This window comes from Sciurus vulgaris (genome assembly GCF_902686455.1).
Source record: "Sciurus vulgaris genome assembly, chromosome: 3".
NCBI lineage: Eukaryota > Metazoa > Chordata > Mammalia > Rodentia > Sciuridae > Sciurus > Sciurus vulgaris.
The window spans coordinates 90,063,296-90,083,667 of NC_136463.1; the positions used below are offsets into that span (position 1 = coordinate 90,063,296).

General features: G+C 40.4%; 1 protein-coding gene and 1 pseudogene across 2 annotated transcripts in view; one reads left to right on the plus strand and one right to left on the minus strand.

The window, feature by feature from the left end:
* LOC306655648 (histone-binding protein RBBP4-like) overlaps positions 1 to 7,626 on the plus strand; it is a 49,246-nt pseudogene extending 41,620 nt beyond the window's left edge. Inside the window, exon 2 of the transcript XR_013767025.1 lies at positions 7,591 to 7,626. The product of XR_013767025.1 is annotated as a histone-binding protein RBBP4-like (transcript). The remainder of the gene's footprint in view (positions 1 to 7,590) is intronic.
* LOC306658026 (uncharacterized protein) overlaps positions 1 to 20,372 on the minus strand; it is a gene marked incomplete at its 5' end in the record, with an annotated part of 151,004 nt that overhangs the window by 70,038 nt on the left and 60,594 nt on the right. The window lies entirely within an intron of this gene.

The window sequence follows — 20,372 nt, forward strand, 5'->3', positions numbered from 1 at the left end:
GCAGAAGCTTGATGCTTAGGTCCTTTTAACTTTTTTACTGGTTAGTAATTAATTTAGGTTTGGACGCAGAAAATTGTCAAACAATTATCTCCCACTACTTGTGGGGAATGGGGCTGCTTATATTACATGGGGAAGCAGGGGAAGACGGAGAAGTAGGGTCTGGAGGCTCTTGAGCCTGCAGGAAGAGCCAAGAAACAAGAAAGAAGAGACTTGAAGATAAGGAATCCCTTTCCATCTGCCCGCTCACTCACAGAAGCTGTGTGCCATTACACAAACGGATTTTGATGGCTTTAAGTACCGGGGGTCGGGCGAAGGGTTCCCAAGGTGGAATCTGCCAGATTGGAGGACCCAGATGCCATGGTGGGGACTGATACAGCCAAGTCTGTGGCCAGGGCATCCCGAGGCCAGAGTACTGGGCTGGAGATGAGGGGCAGCACATTGTGTTGTCACACAAGCACCAATGTGTGTGCCGGGCAAAAGCCAAGAAGGGTTTGAGGACCTGATATCAGAGTTTTCGATTGCGAATACGAGTACGAGATGAGCCTCAACCCTGAGAGAATCTCCACCATAAAATCAGGAATCCACACGGCAGATAAAACCGCCTAAGGGGGCCAGCTGTGGCTGGAGGTGAATCAGCCTACGGGAACCGGCCTAGAGGACTCACCAATCTGAAGTCCAGTGATGGATGCAGAGCAGAGCTTCCGGGCGAATGGAAGGTGGGCTGTGTCCGGGGGCACTGGGGCTTAGATGGCGTTCCACTCGCTTAAGAGACAGTGGAAGATCCCATCCCAAGTCACGGCACCAATGTAAGGAATCCCATGGAAACCATGCCAGACACGGGAAATCACATAAGGGAATTTATTAAGCAAACAGAGTGTCTCCCTGCAGGGTAAGAGGGAAAATGAGGGGAAAAGAGAAAGGAAAGAGAAAGGGCGCACGCTAGAGAGTGGAAAGTGAGGAGGAGGAAAAGCAAGTGTCAAAGAGTCTTAAATAATGTTATTTAAGATGTAAAAGTAAGAAAAAGGATAAGAAAAAGAAGACACAAAGGAATTTCTAGCTCTCCAGGTGGATGACACAGGGGAGCCAAGCATAGGCATTAGTTCAAGAGCAGCAGGACTTGGCTTTGATGAGAGAGTGACCAACAGAGGAGTAAGAACTGACCTCTAGACAGACCTTGGTCATATTCAGACTTCAACACCTGCCAGTTATGAGACTTGGGACAAGTTAATGCTCTGTGCCTCATTTTTCAATATAATGAGGATATGACCATTTTCTGCACATAAGTTGTCAAGAGGTTGAGCAGCTAAAGCACTTAACTTGATACCTGGTCATGATAACAAGACCACCTGGTCAACACCAGCTCCCCTTCCACTGGAGGAGTAAAGGTGGAAACTCGGTGATCATCTGCACTGAAAGCCAGGCAAGGGAAGCACTGAGAAGGGCACGACGGCACACTGCAGCTGCTGGGATGTGCTGAGTGACTGAACATGTCAAGACATAAACGCTAGAGAAGAATGAACCAAGAGGAAAACATGTCATGGTGAGGGGTGGGAGAAAATACAAAGTGACATCTTAACACAACATGGCAGGGACCCTTTCCTGAAAAGGGCCAGGCAGTGAATACTTTTAGCCTTGCAAGCCACGAAATTTTTGTTAAAACTAAGCAACTCCACCCTAGTCACAGCTATATAAGTGAATGAACATGATTGTGTGCCAACAAAACTTTTTTTTTTTTTTTTTTTCCAAAACCAGGCAGTGGTTGGCCTATAGGTCATAGTTTGATGACCCCTGAAATAAAAGATAGAATAAGGCCAAACAAGACTGTTTAAGCTTAAATATGAAAAGCTCCTGTGTTAGTGCAGGAATGTTCAGAGGTAGAATGATTGGATTATAAGAGCTGCAACCTCCTCAGTCCATCCTAGTTTGAATGAACTGACTGGGTGATAAACGGAGGCAGGTGGGTTATAGCTACAGGAGATGGGTCACAGGAGGTATTCCCTGAAAAAGTACATCTTCCCTGAATTACCTTCCTCTTCCCTCTTGCTCTGCTGTCCTGACCCCACCATGCTCTGAGCAGCTTTTCTCCACTGTACCTTTCCATCATGATGTGGTGCTTCACCTTGGGCCCAGAGCAATGGAGTTAACATCTAGGGACTGAAACTTTTGAAGCCCAATAAACCTAAATGAGTGCCAAATAAACTTTTCCTCTAAACAGTTCTTGTCATGTATTTGGTTAACAGTGACACAAAACTTTACTAAAACAAAGGCCAATGTTCTTAAACCCCTAACTTTAGAAGAGCTATTAAGTTTAGAGAAAGGGGTAATGGAGATATAAGAGAGTCACACTGATATAAGCAAGTTCGGATATTAAAGAATCCCAGCCAGAAGACTCCCAAGTGTGACATCTGGTTTTACATGTTTAATATTTCATTGTTGTTGATGGGGAAGAAGGGAAGAAGAAAGACAGCTTAGTTGGAAAACATGGAAACTTCTCATGGGAAGTATCAAGCAACGCAGAGAAATGTATAAGCAAAAATATTTATGACAATATTTCTACATTGCAAATTAAGTGAACTAGTCTCTGACTCCTTGCTCAGCTTCCAGTGCTAATCTGGAAAACAAGAATCCTCATTTCTTGGTGATAGGGACTTGTACCCAATGCCCATTGGAGGGCTTTTCCATCCCTTAGTTCTATTAATGCCTAAGCATCCCCCTCCCTCACCACACCCCAAAAGTGAACCTTAAAATGCCTCCTACTTCCTTTGCTAAAAGAACAGAAATTCATCCTTCTCTAGTGGTTTTCTGTTAATCGTGTTATGATTTAGATGTTAGGTGGCCCCCAAAAACTCATGTGTGAGACAATGCAGGAAGGGTTAGCAGTGAAATGATTGAAAGTCTTAACTCAATCAGTGAATTACTCCCCTGATAGGGATTAACTGAGTGGTAACTGAAGGCAGGTAGGGTGTGGCTGGAAGAGATAGGGCACTGGGGGCATGCCTTTGGGGTATATATTTTGTATCTGGCCAGTGGAATCTTTGTTTTCTGATAATTATGTGAGCCGCTTCCCTCTACCACACTCCTCTGCCATGTTGTTCTGCCTCATCTGGATCCCCGAGGAATGGAGCCAGCTGTCAGTGGACTGAGATCTCTGAAACCAGGAGCCCTCCAAATAAACTTTTCCTCCTCCAAAGTAGTTCTTGTCAGGTCTTTGGTCATAGCAGTGAAAAAGCTGACTAAAACAAATCATTAGTTGAGCTACCATTTTAAACATCTCAGAGACACAAAATCTCAGATCACTGTACTGGCTGTACTCAGAGAGACCAGACCAAACATTCAACACTGCCGGAATCCTGGAAAATCCTTTCATTGTAGTAGAGGAAATACAAAGATGAATGACTCTGGTCTTATCAGCATGTCATTAAAGTCTTTAGCAGGGGAGATAAGATGAGGAAAAACATAATAAGCCCATGTAGAAAGAGATAAATGGTGAAACCCAGATACAGATAAAGAGCTCCCAGGAGTAAAGGGTGATTACAGTGTTCCTCCCTTTTCTGTGGTTTTGCTTTCTACAGTTTCAGTTACCTGTGGTCAACCACAGTCAAAAATATTAAATGGAGATTTTCAGAAATAAGCTATTCATAAGTTTTAAATTGTATGCTACTCCAAGTGGCATGATGCAACCTTACTACTTCTTCTGAGTAGTGTGATGATTCAACCCCCACTCCATCCTGCCAGGGATGGAAACCATCCAGTGTATCCATGCTGTATATGCTACCCCAGCCATTAGTCAATTAGTAGCCCTCTTGGTTATCAAATGGACTGTCACTGTATTGTTGTACTCATTTTACTTAATAGTGGCCCCAAAGCACAAGAGTAGTGATGCTGGCTTCCCAGATAAGCCAGAGAATGTGTAAAGTGCTTCCTTTAAGTGAAAAGGTAAAACTTCTTAACTTAATAAGGAAAGAAAAAAAGAAAAACATGTGCCAAGATTGCTAAGAACTATTGTAAGAACTCGTCTTCTATCTGTAAAATTGTGAAGAAGGAAAAAGAAATTCATGCTAGTTTTGCTGTCACACCTCAAACTGTAAAAGTTAGAGCCACCATTTGTGATGTGTTCAGTTAAAATGGAAAATGCTTTAAATCATAGTGTTCAGAACTAGCCCAGATTTAATCTATCCATTTGCGAGCCTTAGAATATATCTCCTGCAGATATGGGGGGACTGTGGTACTTCTAAGGTTGGAGGCCAAGAGCAAGGAAAGATGAATACCTCAACCACCTTTGAAGTGATGGCAAAATCCAGGAAAGCAGGGACTAGGAAATGGTACTTAGAAAAGACCATATGGGCATGGGCACAAACTCGAGTCAGCAAGCAGTGGCACCAAAAAGCTCATCTAAATTGACATTCAAAGGGGAAATAGAACGGCCATGTTGGTAAATCTCCATAATCTCCCCATCAGAAGGTATGTGGCTGCCAGCCTGACCCTTACTCTCCTGCTTTACACAATTGGTGACTGTCACCCTGGGCAACCTCTACCTACATACCTCAATGGAACTTTCCACAAGTCTACAGCCCAATAACTAAAGTGAGAGCACACAGTATTACCAGGATCCACCAGGATCTGGTCCAACACTAAATCTAATGCACAAGCTCTTGGGGCTATTGCCCAGACTACACCATACCAATGGTTAGAGTTCTGTGACTTGCTTCACTGGGCTCTGGGTGGCTATGTAGTCAGGCAAAGAAAAGAAGTGAAAACAAGGTGAACATGTCCACAAGCACCAAATCCAAAAGTGCTAGTTCAGAAATCCAGAATTTTCCTATAGTCCATGAGAAGATCCTGCAAGGTTTTATTTATGAATTATGATTCTTTAGGAAAAAATGTAACACATATATATTATGGTTTAGATATGATGTCCCCCAAAAGCTACACAATGCAAGAACACTTAGATGAGAGTTTTAATTAATACATTAATCCAGTTGAATGAGTTAACTGGGTGGTCACCAAAGGCAGGTAGGGTGTAGCTGGAGGAGGTAGTGGAGGAGGTAGGTCATGGGGGTGTGTCTTTGGGGTAGATATTTTGTCTGTGGTAAGAAGATCTCTCTCTTCCTTCCTCTCTCTCCCTCCCCTACCCCTCTCTCCCCCCCCCTCTCTCTCTCTCTCTCTCTTCCCCCCCCCCTCTCTCCCCCCTCCCTATGGCTCTGTCCCAAGTTGCTTTCCTCTTCATCCATAGAGTTGACTATCTATGGACTGAGACCGAAAGACCTGACAATAACTATTTTAAAGAGGGAAAAGTTTATTTGGTGCCCACAGTTTCAGGGCTTTCAGTCCATAGACCGCCAGTTCCATTCTTCAGGGCCTAAGTTGAGGCAGAATAATAAGGTGGAAGGGTGTGGCAGAGGAAAGCAGCTCAGGACTTGACAATCAGGAAGGAGAGAAAGACAGACTAAGCTCAGATCACAAACTACATACCCCAAAAGCATGGCCCCATTGACCTACCTTCTCCAGCACATCCTACAGTCTACCACCCAGTTAATCCATTCAAGTGGATTAGGTTAAGGCTCACATAACCCAATTGTTTGATCTCTGAATGTTCTTGCATTGTTTCATACATGAGCTTTTGGGAGATGCCTCATATCTAAACTATATCATGGTTTTTTTAAAAAAAAAAACATATAAACAGTTTCAAGAAACCTTCCACAAATATCTGATGAATATTTAAGGACGTGTATAAATTCACCCTGCTTTTTATTAACACAAATAGAAACATATCAGTATGTATACTATTGTGCTCCTTTAACTTTTTTCAACTTATGTACCTTGGAGATTGCTCCATATCAGTAATATGTGTGTCTCATTGTCATTAATAGCCACAGAATATTCTAGTCATTAAATAACTCTGCCTTTACCCAGTGACCTACTGAGAGACAGAGGTTTTTACCCACTTTTGCTATAACAAACCACATGACAGCAAACACTCCTGCTTCTTGGTCTGTGCACACATGTCTGCATTAATCTACAAGATAAATCCTAGTAGAATTAGAAATGTTCTAAGAACATGAGGAAATTGAGGTTTCTTCAACAAATGGGAAAGGCATGAAAAAGAGACATCTCTGTCAAGGTGGGAAATCTGGACAGAATAGTAAAGAGGATTAAAGGAAGAGAGATGATGGAAAAGATCACTTAGGAGGCTCAAGCAATGTGCAGAGAAGAGAACCTGAATGAGGGTCACACGAAGAATAGAGGGTAAGGGACTCAGGAACCACGCAGGAGAAACAGAAAAGAAGTAAGTGAGCTCGTGACTAATGATATAGGGACAGGAACAAAGTACAGAGCATGTAGGTCAGCAGAAAGGAAGGGGAAGAGCCAAAGGCTTATAGCACTTTCATGCCTGACATGGCAGGAAGATGAAACACTCACCATGGGGGATGCTGGTCTGAATGAAGGAGAGGTCCGTGTTGCATGTGGTGACCTTAAGATGTCTACAGAACGCCCAGGGGAATGGATGGGAATGGAAATGGGGATTTAGATACCACCCACAGAGGTGATGGTGATAGCCTGGGATGGGAGCCAGGGAGAGAGAAGGGTGCAGAGGATATGTGTCACCTCTCTCAATCACTAACATTAAGGGAGGCAGGACTAGGCAAGCAGCCAGCCTGGGCAAGAAAAAGGAACAGTAGTGTCATGAAAAGGGAAAGTAATGTGTCATGGAAGCCAACAGAGCAGAATGTCAGGCAGAGGTGGCCAGAAGGAAGATATAAGCACACTATAGAGGAAAGAATTGATGATCAGACAGCCTGGCCCCACAGTTGTCTTTCAGCATAACCTGAAAAGATCCCAAAGGAATGAAAGGAAGCAAGACTGGAGCTGTATTAACAGACCTGGCACAGAGCAGAATCACAGGAGAAGAAGAACAGAAATGTCAGAGTGGGTTTTTTCAACTAGTCAGAGTGCAGAAGCTGAGAAGAAGGCTGAAGTGGAGAAAGCAGAGAGCTGAAGAAAAGTTCAAGGATGCAGCTGACAGAGCAAAATCCCAGAACAACTGGCCCCAAGTGCCTCATTATTACGACTGATGAGATTTCCATCATCTGAAAATCAATCCACTGTCATGGCTTAGATACTGCCATGGTTTATTTTATTGTGGTCTCTGTTCCCAACTCCAATTTTCCAGTTTTCTGGGAGCTGTTACTTCCACTGGCGGTATTGTGAGCTAGAAATCTCAATGGTGTTTCTTCAGTAAGAGGCTTCTCACCAAGGGGCTCACTGCAAAACGTCACCAGTGGGAGCTGCCATCAAAATGCCCAGTATCTGTGTGATCTTATCAATGGAAGACTGTTGTCTAGTTATATAGCAAACGTCTGCTAAATCAGAAAGAAAGATCTAGAAAATACCACAAAAGCAAGTGGCAATGTAAAAGATGACATACAACTCTTCCCAAGGTTTAGGAATTATATACTTTTCAAGACACTGCTGAAAATGGAAGTATTTTTGTCAGAAAAAAAAGCCCATTTCTCCCAGAGAAGAAAGACATTAATGTCTCTTGGGCTCATTCCTTTATTGTCAGATCAGTAATGGCATAAAGCAAACAAGTTTTTTTATTTTTTGTTTTGTTTTGTTTTGTTTTTTTTTTAATCAGGAATTAAACCTATGGGCATTTTACCACTGAGCCACATCCCCAGTCCTTTTTTATTTTTTGTTTTGAGACAGGGTCTCACTAAATTGATTAGGGCCTTTCTGTATTACTGAGGCTGGCTTTGAACTTGTGATCCTCAGTCTCCCAAATCGCTGGGATTACAGTTATGTGCCACCATGCCTGGGAACAAGTTACTTCTTTTAAATATTAAATTTTCTTCTATTAACATCTTTCCCAGACACAATGAGTACTTATAAATCTTAATAAGTCTAGTTTCTACCAGGTGCTGTGGAGTACACCTGTAATCCCAGCTACTGAGGAGGCTGAGGCAGAAGGATTACAAGTTCAAGGACAGCCTTGGCAACTTAGCAAGACCATGTCTCAAAATTTAAAAAGAAAAGAAAAAGGCTGGGGTTGTAGCTCAGTGGTAGAGCACCCCTGGGTTCAATCCCAGTACAACACAAAAAAAAAAAACCTAGTTTCCTCAGATTGTAGTTTATCTAAGATTTTGATTCTCTGTACTGCCACTTCTATTTACCAGTTACAAAGCACTAATGTTGAAAGTACTAGTTCTGCAATCTACCTATACTTGAGCAAAGATTAAAATTCAATAAAATGTGACTGAAATACAAAATCAGGGGTAAAATTATAAATAGTCCCAAGGTAGTGGGGGTGGGGTGGATATGATGAGCTATTCTATGAGACATGTGGGTTAAAGACAGCAGAGATCAAGGAACAGGTTCCCTCCAGTATTATATAACCAAATGATGAAAAATACTCCCCCACAAATAATAAAAGGAAACTCAAAATGAAAAGAAATGGTCTTTGTAGTGTGCCTATCTGCAGAAGATGACAACATACTGAACATTCTCACCAACACACTTCAGTTTAGAGAGCAGCATCATGAGGAAATGGATAACAGCCTAGAAAAGTCAAGCAAAGTGGCATTGGTGGAAACGAGTTTTAATCATCTCTGCAGTATTTCTGGACCTCGGGGATACTAGGGAAACTGCTAAAGCATGTTACTTAGACAGTTCCATGGAAGTTGGGGAAATGCTTTAGACCCAGAAATAGCTCCCTACTCAATGGGAACAGATACACTCCTAACCCTAAGGGAAGCAAACCCTGGTTTAAGACCTTCATCCAAATCTCAGAACACAAAGCACTGCTCAGTTTATTCAAAACAGGCTGTAACCCGGCTCAGCCAGGCTCCCTTCTCCATACCTCTTTCATCTACTATGTACCTTCAGGTCACAGAAAACTTAAATAAATGCAATGCTCAATGTCCTCAAACTGCCTCTCAGTGAGGAAGGCAAGCAGGTCGCAATTAAGCCATACAGGGTATCAGGCAGAAATCAGCTTCTCTTTATTAAAATAAAGTATAGATGTAGAGAGCACTGTCCATGCTGAGTAACGTGATCAATGTGATAAACAGCAAGTAAATGTACAAATATACCACCAAAAGAGGAAAAGAAATTTTCATAGCTGCTTAAGAAATGAATGAAGGATGCAGTCAGAAATAAAACATAACTAGAAAAACAAAAGGAAATTGCCCCTGAGTGCAAGATTTCAGTCATAATCAAAATTAATGTAAGGATAGTGAAGTAAACAATGGCAAAGAATATTAAGTACACGTATATGGTCAACTGATTGCCAATGAAGGTGCCAAAGTATTTCAAGGGTAAAAGAAAAATCTTTTAAACAAATGCTGGCGGAAGAACTGAATATTGCACTGGAAGAAAAAAAACTCACGTCATACACAAAAATTACCTTAAAATATACTGTAGGCATAAACAAAAAAGCTAAATCTATAAAACTTCTGATAGAAAATAGCTTAAGAACATGAGAATAGACAATGATTTCTTAAGTACAATGCAGAAAGCATGCCATTCAGAAATGAAACTTTAAAACTTCTCAGAATAAAAAATCATTATTAAGAAACAAAATGTCAAGGAACAGACTGAGCCAGTAAATACGTACAACCCATACATCTGACAGGAACCACCAAGCACAAGCACATGCACAAGGACAGTCAAAAATACAAAAGTTAAATTAAAAATGAGATACTAAAACACGTTCAAATAACTACAAAAGGGCAAGAAAGAACAAACAGAACAAAAATATAACAAAATGGCATAGCACATAAATAATTACATTAGATATGAATGCTTTAAATACATCAAATAAAAAACTGAGATTATCAAAATTGAATTTCTAAAATAATCCAACTTTGTGATATCTACAGAAAACTCACTTCAAATGTAAACATATCAATAGGTTAATAATAAAATGTAAAAAAGATAAACCATATCTTCATGAATCAAAAGAACATTGAAGTGACTAATATCAAACAAACCAGACTTCAGTGCAAAAATAACTACCAAGCTTACATAGGGACCTTACATAATGGTTAACAGTCAATACTCAAGAAAAGATAACATTTAGCTAAAACCTATGCACCCAGTGGGAGAGCTTCAGAACTGAAAGAAGGACTGATAAGAAAAATAAATCAATCCATCATTAGAGTTGGAAATTTCAATACTACTCTCTGTAATAGAACCAGTAAGAAAATCAGAAAGAGAATAACAACACCAGTATCCAGCTAAGTGACATTTCTAGAATACTCTAACCCGCAGCAAGAAAACACATGTCTATTCAAGAGCACATGAAATGTCCACCAAGATAGATCATATCCTATCAGTGCCAGCCACTTCCAGAAACATAAAACAAATCTTAATATAAAATAATTGAAATTATAGGAAGTATGTTATATGACAAGAATTGGATTGAATGGACAACCAATAATAGAATGCTAATAAGAAAACTTTTAAAGACTTAAAATTCTAAAAATTGCAAGACTTAATAGAGGATACCTCAAGAGAAACTGAAAAATATTTTGAAAGAAACAAAAATGAAAATATTTCAAAATTTGTGAGATGCAGACAGAGCAGTGCTTCAAGGGACATTTACATTATAAATGCTGAGAAAAGAAGGCAGATCTCAAATAAATAACATTAGTGTCTACCTTACAAAAATGAAAAGAGATGATTAAAATAAGAAAGGCAAGCAGAAGAAAATAAATAATAAAGATAAAAATGAAATTAAAAACATAAAAAAGAAAAGTGCAACGAAAAGTTGGTTCTTTGAAAAATAAATTGATATATAAACCTCTAGCAAGGTTGACAGAGAGAAAGGGAAAGAGGGAGAGAGACAGAGACAGAGACAGAGAAGATATGAATTACCACTATCAGCAATAAAGGAGGGGATATCATTACAGATCCCATAGACATTAAAAACAAGTAATATGATCAAAAAATTCTATGTACATGAATCTTCTGATTTAGATGAAATTGACTGATTTCCCCCAAAAATCATAAACTACCAAATCTGACTCAAAATGAAACTCAAAAATGAAAAAAGATAAACTGAATACTAATATATCATAGAAACAGAATCCATAATAATCCTTCTGAAACATAAATCTCCAGTTCCAGATTTTTTTACTAGCAAATTTTGCCACACATTTATTAAATGCCACACATTTAATAAAGAAAAAACTCCAGATCCACACAATGTCTTATGAAAAACAAAAAAGGGGAACGTATCTCAAATTATTTTATGAAGTCAACCGTATCCTGATACACCAAAACCAGTGAAAGTATAAAAAAAGAAAACTGTGAACCAGTATTCTTCATGAACATAGATGCAAAGTACTCAACAAATATTAGTAAAAGGAATCCAGCTACAAGAATAATATACCGGAGGTTTTCAAGATGGCGGCCTAGAGGGTGGCTGCATTACGTGTTGCTCCAGAACTCAGGATTCAAGAGAGGAGATATTGAGACGCTTGGGACCAACTCAAAGTAGCCAGGTGACTCTCACCCCCTGGGGGGGCATCCCGGATGGGACGGGGGTCCCGGAAGGCAGGAAACTTTGTGAAGTAGAACTGCCGGCGAGACGCCCCTCCCCCCGCTGGAGCGCCGTAGAGGAGGCCGCTCGGCACAGCGCTGGGACTCGGAGCAGCCACTGGGGCTCCGGCGGCTGCCCGGGGGAGGAGAGGCGGGGAGAACTGTGTGGACTCAGGACACCGGGGCCTGCCCTGAGGAGGAGGAGAGGAGCGTGGCCACTTGGATTCGGAGAGACTGCGCCAGAGCTGCAGGCGGTTGCCAGAGGAGAAGCCGCGCGGCGAGCTGTTTGGAATCAGAACGACGCTTCTGAACCCCGGGGCCTGCCCTGAGGACGAGGAGGAAGAGGAGCAGCCGCTTGGATTCGGGCGACTATACGGGAACTACAGGCGGTTGCCAGAGAAGGGGCTGCGTGGCGAGCTGTTTGGACCCTGACCACTTCTGAACCCCGGGGCCTGCCCGGAGGAGTAGGAGAAGGAGGAGAAGGAGCGCGGCGGGTCCTTTGGACTCGCAGTGACTGCATTGGCGCTCCAGGCGGCTGCTCAGAGGAGAAGGCGAGTGGTGAGTTGTTTGGTCTTAAAGTGACAGCTCCTGAACACAGGGGGGCTGCCTGGAGGAGAAGCGTGGTGGGACGCTTGGTCTTGAAGGACCACACCAGAGCTCCGGGCGGTGGCCCAGAGGACCCGTGCAGCGGGTCACGTGGATTCAGAGCCACTCAGAGGGACTGCGCCTGAACACCCGGGGGGTTATCTGGAGAAGGAGGAGGAACGGGCAGGGTCACTTCGACTCGGAGTGATTGATTGCCCCGGGCTACGGGTGGTTGGTGGGAGGAGGAGGCACGAAGTGAGTTTCTTGGACTCCTAGTGACCACACCGGCATACTGGGCGGCTGTCTGGAGGAAGAGGCCTGTGGCGGGTCTCTGGGACTCAGAGCGATTGTTCGGGGCCACAGGTGGCTGCTCAGAGGAGGGGCCACGCAGCCAGGCGATTAGGTGCAGAACAGGGTCCCAGGATCTAGGAGGCTTCTGGGTGGAAGAGCCGCACAGAGACAGGCTTAGGGCGGAGCGAAGGTTCCAGGCCTATGGGCAAATTCTCTGAGGAGGGGCAGCCTAAGGAGATTCATCTGCGAAGGGTGAGGCTCCCAGGCCCAGGAGGTAGGGCCGGGCCCCTGGAAACTTTGCAGAGGAAGGCAGCCCAGCCCAGGCAGTAGATGTAAATTGAGGGGAACCTCTAGGAGGAAACTGACCAGCGAGACCTCCCCACCGGGTGAGTCTTCCCTGCTGGGTGAGGTTTCCCACAAGGACAGTAAAACCAGAGGCTCAGGCCCAAACAGGCCTTGCCTCAGCCCACAGCCTAGGTCCCCTTTGGATGACCATTGGTCAACAAGTGGAGGCACCTCTGCCCACTAGCAGGGAATATACCCCACCTGAAGGCCACCACTCCTAGAGAGGCAGCTTCCTTGTGGAGCACCGCATTATCAACCTCCTCCAAGACTTCAGCCTACTGAAGGCTAAGAGGGGATATATATAGAAATCTTCAGGGTCATTGTAAATCAACAGAGGAAATCTGCAATATCTCAGCGGTCCACTGATATCTGAACAACATGAGAAAACAAGGAAAGAAAATGCTGCAAACAAATCTAGATGTTACATCAATAAAACCCAATGACAGCATGGCAGAAGAAATGACAGAAAAGGAGTTCAGAATGTACATAATTAAAATGATCAGAGAAGCAAACGAGGAGATGAAAGAGCAAATGCAAGCATTGAATGATGAGATGAAAGAGCAAATGCAAGCATTGATTGATCGCACCAATCGACAGTTAAAAGAGCAAATACAGGAAGCAAAAGATCATTTCAATAAAGAGTTAGAGATATTGAAAAAAAACCAAACAGAAATCCTTGACATGAAGGAAACAATAAACCAAATTAAGAACTCCATAGAAAGCATATCCAATAGGATAGAACACCTGGAAGACAGAACCTCAGACATTGAAGACAAAATATTTAACCTTGAAAACAAAGCTGAACAAACAGAGAAGATGGTAAGAAATCATCAACAGAATCTACAAGAACTATGGGATATCATGAAAAGGCCAAATTTAAGAATTATTGGGATTGAGGAAGGCCTAGAGAAACAAGCCAAAGGAATGAACAACCTATTCAATGAAATAATATCAGAAAATTTCCCAAATCTGAAGAATGAAATGGAAAATCAAGTTCAAGAGGCTTACAGGACTCCAAATACACAAAATTACAACAGACCCACACCAAGGCACATTATAATGAAAATACCTAACATACAAAATAAAGACAGAATTTTAAAGGCTGTGAGAGAAAAGAACCAAATTACATTCAGGGGGAAACCAATACGCATATCAGCAGATTTTTCAATCCAGACCCTAAAAGCTAGAAGGTCCTGGAACAACATTTTTCAAGCCCTGAAAGAAAATGGATGCCAACCAAGAATCTTATACCCAGCAAAACTTACCTTCAAATTTGACGATGAAATAAAATCCTTCCATGATAAACAAAAGCTAAAAGAATTTACAAAAAGAAAGCCAGCATTACAGAACATTCTCAACAAAATATTCCATGAGGAAGAGATGAAAAACAAAGAAGCAAATCAGCAAAGGGAGGAATTATCCTAAAGGAATTGTCAAATAAAGGAGGAAACAAGTTGTGTCAAACAAATAAATAAACAAAATTTTAAAAATGAACCAAATGACCGGGAAACCAAATCATTTCTCTATAATAACCCTGAACGTTAATGGCCTGAATTCATCAATCAAAAGACATAGACTGGCAGACTGGATTAAAAAGAAAGATCCAACAATATGTTGCCTGCAAGAGACTCACCTCATAGAAAAAGATACCCATAGATTAAAGGTGAAAGGATGGGGAAAAACATACCATGCACATGGACTCAGCAAAAAAGCTGGAGTATCCATCCTCATTTCCGATAATGTGGACTTCAAGCCAAAGTTAGTCAGAAGGGATAAAGAAGGTTATTTCATACTGCTTAAGGGAAGCATAAATCAGCAAGATATAACAATCATAAACATCTATGCCCCAAACAGTGGCTCATCTATGTATGTCAAACAAATCCTTCTCAATTTCAGAAACCAAATAGACCACAACACAATAATACTAGGTGATTTTAACACGCCGCTCTCACCACTGGACAGATCTTCCAGACAAAAATTGAGCAAAGAAACCATAGATCTCAACAACACAATCAATAATTTAGACTTAACGGACATTTATAGAATATTCCATCCAACCAAGAGTGAATACACTTTCTTCTCAGCAGCACATGGATCCTTCTCTAAAATAGACCATATATTATGCCACAAAGCTAATGTTAGCAAATACAAGAAGATAGAGACACTAGCATGTATTCTATCAGATCATAATGGATTGAAGTTAGAAATAAATGAAAGAGTAAAACACAGAAACTATTCCAACATCTGGAGGTTAAACAATATGCTATTATATGAAGAATGGATAACAGAAGATATTAAGAAGGAAATTAAAAAATTCTTAGAGGTAAATGAGAACAAAGAAACATCATATCAAAACCTCTGGGACACTATGAAAGCAGTACTTAGAGGGAAATTTATTTCATGGAGCGCATTTAATAAAAGAAGTAAAACTCAACAAATAAACAACCTAACACTACAGCTCAAAGCCTTAGAAAAAGAAGAACAGAACAGCACCAAAAGTAGTAGAAGACAGGAAATAGTTAAACTCAGAGCTGAAATCAATGAAATTGAAACAAAAGAAACAATACAAAAAATTGACAAAATAAATAGTTGGTTCTTCGAAAAAATAAACAAAATTGATAAACCTTTAGCCACACTAACGAAGAGAAGACGAGAGAAAACCCAAATCACTAAAATTCGGAATGAACAAGGAAATATCACTACAGACAGGATGGAAATACAAAACATAATTAGAAGCTATTTTGAAAATCTATACTCCAACAAAATAGAAAATTTCGAAGACATCAACAGGTTTCTAGAGACATATGAATTGCCTAAACTGAATGAGGAGGACATAAACAATTTAAATAGACCAATTTCAAGTACTGAAATAGAAGAAGTCATCAAAAGCCTACCAACAAAGAAAAGTCCGGGACCAGATGGGTTCTCAGCCGAGTTCTACAAAACCTTTAAGGAAGAGCTCATTCCAATACTTCTCAAAGTATTCCATAAAATAGAAGAGGAGGGAACCCTCCCAAACTCATTCTATGAAGCCAATATCACACTGATACCTAAACCAGACAGAGACTCATCAAGGAAAGAAAATTTCAGACCAATATCCTTAATGAACATCGACGCAAAAATTCTCAACAAAATTTTAGCAAATCGCATACAAAAACATATTAAAAAGATAGTGCACCATGATCAAGTGGGTTTCATCCCAGGGATGCAAGGTTGGTTCAACATCAGGAAATCAATAAACGTAATTCACCATATTAATAGACTTAAAGTCAAGAATCACATGATTATTTCAATAGACGCAGAAAAAGCATTTGATAAAATACAGCACACCCCTTCATGCTCAAAACACTAGAACAAATAGGGATAGTGGGAACATTCCTTAATATTGTAAAGGCCATTTATGCTAAGCCCATGGCTAATATCATTCTAAATGGTGAAAAGCTGAAAGCATTCCCCCTAAAAACTGGAACAAGGCAGGGATGCCCTCTTTCACCACTTCTATTCAACATCGTTCTTGAGACTCTGGCCAGAGCAATTAGACAAACCAAAGAAATTAAAGGGATACGAATTGGAAAAGAAGAACTCAAACTATCCCTGTTCGCTGATGACATGATTATATATTTAGAGGAACCTGGAAATTCCACCAGAAAACTCTTAGAACTCATAAGTGATTTCAGTAAAGTAGCAGGTTACAAGATCAATGCCCATAAATCCAACGCATTTTTATACATAAGTGATGAATCTTCAGAAAGAGAAATTAGGAAAACTACCCCATTCACAATAGCCTCGAAAAAAATAAAATACTTGGGAATCAATCTCACAAAAGAGGTGAAAGACCTCTACAATGAGAACTATACAACACTAAAGAAAGAAATTAAAGAACACCTTAGAAGATGGAAAGATCTTCCATGTTCTTGGATAGGAAGAATTAATATTGTCAAAATGGCCATACTACCTAAAGTGCTATACAAATTCAATGCAATTCCAATTAAAATCCCAATGACGTACCTTACAGAAATAGAGCAGGCAATTATGAAATTCATCTGGAAGAATAAGAAACCCAGAATAGCTAAAGCAATCCTTAGCAGGAAGAGTGAAACAGGGGGTATTGCAATACCAGATCTTCAACTCTACTACAAAGCAATAGTAACAAAAACGGCATGGTATTGGTACCAAAATAGAAAGGTAGATCAATGGTACAGAATAGAGGACACGGACACAAACCCAAATAAATACAATTTTCTCATACTAGACAAAGGTGCCAAAAATATGCAATGGAGAAAAGATAGCCTCTTCAACAAATGGTGCTGGGAGAATTGGAAATCCATATGCAACAGAATGAAACTAAACCCATATCTCTCACCATGCACGAAACTAAACTCAAAATGGATTAAGGACCTCGGAATCAGACCAGAGACCCTGCAGATTATAGAAGAAAAAGTAGGTCCAAATCTTCATCTTGTTGGTCTAGGACCAGACTTCCTTAACAGGACTCCCATAGCACAAGAAATAAAAGCTAGAATCAACCACTGGGATAGATTCAAACTAAAAAGCTTTCTCTCAGCAAAGGAAACTATCAGCAATGCGAAGAAAGAGCCTACAGAGTGGGAGAATATCTTTGCCAATCATACTTCAGATAGAGCACTAATCTCCAGAATCTATAAAGAACTCAAAAAACTCTACTCCAAGAATTCAAACAGTCCAGTCAACAAATGGGCTAAGGAAATGAATAGACACTTCACAGAAGAAGATCTACAAGCAATCAACAAACATATGGAAAAATGTTCAACATCTCTAGTAATAAGAGAAATGCAAATCAAAACCACCCTAAGGTTCCATCTCACCCCAATTTGAATGGCGATTATCAAGAATACGAGCAACAACAGGTGTTGGCGAGGATGTGGGGAGAAAGGTACACTCATACACTGCTGGTGGGGCTGCAAATTAGTGCAGCCGCTATGGAAAGCAGTGTGGAGATTCCTTAGAAAACTTGGAATGGAACCACCATTTGACCCAGCTATCCCACTCCTTGGCCTATACCCAAAGGACTTAAAATCTGCATACTACAGAAATACAGCCACATCAATGTTCATAGCTGCTCAATTCACAATAGCCAGACTGTGGAACCAACCTAGATGCCCTTCAATTGATGAGTGGATAAAGAAACTGTGGTATATATATACTATGGAATATTACTCAGCCATAAAGAATGATAAAATTATGACATTTGCAGGCAAATGGATGAAATTGGAGAATATCATGCTAAGTGAGATAAGCCAATCTCAAAAAGCCAAAGGACGAATGATATCGCTAATAAGTGGAGGTTGACACATAATGGGGGGGAGGGAAGGGTTAGAGTTAGGGTTAGGGAGGGGGGCAAGTATAGAGGAAGGAACTACTGTATAGAGGGTAAAGAGGGGTGGGAGGGGTGGGGGGAAGGGAAAAAAATAACAGAATGAATCAAACAACATTGCTCTATGTAAATTTATGATTACACAAATGGTATGCCTTTACGCCATGTACAAACAGAGAAACAACATGTATCCCATTTGTTTACAATAAAAAAAAAAAAAAAGAATAATATACCATAAACAAGTGGAGTTTATCCCAGGAATGTAAAGCTGGTTCAATATTCAAAAATCAACCACTGTAATCCAACATATTAACAGTGTAAAAAAATTTTTAAAACACAATTGCATCAATTAACAATTCTCAAAACTCAACATCCATTCATGTTAAAAACCTCTTAACAAACTACAAAGAGAAAGGGACCTTGCCACTGAAATGGATGTTTTCTGTCATAACTCCTATTCAACATTATACAAGAAATCTTTTTTCGTTTGTTTGTTTGTTATTTCCACAATCTAACAGCGCTGGGGACTCGAACCCGGGTCTCGAGCTTGCAAGGCAGGCACTCTACGTGATGGGCTATATCGCCAGCACTATACTAGAAATTTTAACTGATGCAGTAAGATAAGAAAAAAGAAATTGAAGAAGACCTTAGAAGATGGAAAGATCTCCCATGTTCTTGGATAGGCAGAATTAACATCATCAAAATGGCCATACTACCAAAAGCATTATACAGATTCAATGCAATTCCTATTAAAATTCCAATGACATTCCTCATAGAAGTAGAAAAAACAATCATGAAATTCATTTGGAAAAATAAGAGACCCAGAATAGTCAAAGTAATCTTCAGCAAGAAGAGTGAAGCAGAAGGCATCACAATACCAGACCTTAAGCTATACTACAGAGCAATAGTAACAAAAATGTCATGGTATTGGCACCAAAATAGACAGGTAGACCAATGGTACAGAATAGAAGACACAGAAACAAACCCACATAAATACAGTTATCTCATACTAGACAAAGGAGCAAAAAACATACATTGGAAAAAAGATAGCCTCTTCAAACAATGGTGCTGGGAAAACTGGAAATCCATATGCAGCAAAATGAAATTAAACCCTATCTCTCACCCTGCACAAAATTCAACTCAAGGTGGATCAAAGACCTAGGCACTAGAACAGAGATCCTGCACCTAATAAAAGAAAAAGTAGGTCCAAATCTTCATCATGTCAGCTTAGGACCTGACTTCTTTGACAAGACTCCTAAAACACAAGAAGTAAAATCAAGAATCAATAAACGGGATGAACTGAAACTAAAAAGCTATTTCTCAGAAAAGGAAATAATCAAGAACACGAACAGAGCCTACAGAATGGGAGAAAATCTTTGCCACCTGCACCTCAAATAGAGCACTAAGTTCCAGGATGTACAAAGAACTCAAAAAATTAAACACCAAAAAAACAAATAACCCAATCAAAAAAGGGGCTAAGGAACTGTACAGACACTTCACAGAAGAAGAAATACAACTGACCAACAAATATATGAAAAAATGTTCAACATCTCTAGCAATTAGAGAAATGCAAATCAAAACTAAGATTTCATCTTACTTCAGTCAGAGTGGCAATTATCAAGAATACAAGCAACAATAAATGTTAGCAAGGATGTGGGGAGAAAGGTATACTCACACATTGCTGGTAAGACTGCGAATTGGTGCAACCACTCTGGAAAGTAGTATGGAGATTCCTAAGACAACCTGGAATGGAACCACCATTTGATCCATCTATCTCCTTTGGATTTATACCCAAAAAACTTAAAATGAGCATAGTACAGTGACATAGCCATATCAATGTTTATAGCAGCTCAATTCACAATAGCTGAACTATGTAACCAACCTAGATGCCCTTCAATAGATGAATGGATAAAGAAAATGTAGTATATATATACACAACAGAATATTACTCAGACTTAAAGAAGAATGAAATTATGGCATTTTCAGGTAAATGGATGAAGCTGGATAATATCATGCTAAGTGAAATAAGCCAATGGGGGAGAAAAAAAAAACAACCAAAGGCAAAATGTTTTCTCTGATAAGCTGATGCTGATCCAAAATGGGGGAGGGGGAAGGGAAGAATTGAGGAACTTTGGATTGGGCAGAGAGGAGTGAGGGGAAGACAGGGTTGTAGGGCTGGGAAGGATAGTGGAATGAGACAGACATTATTACCCTACATACATGTATGACTACACAACCGGTGTGACTCTGCATCATG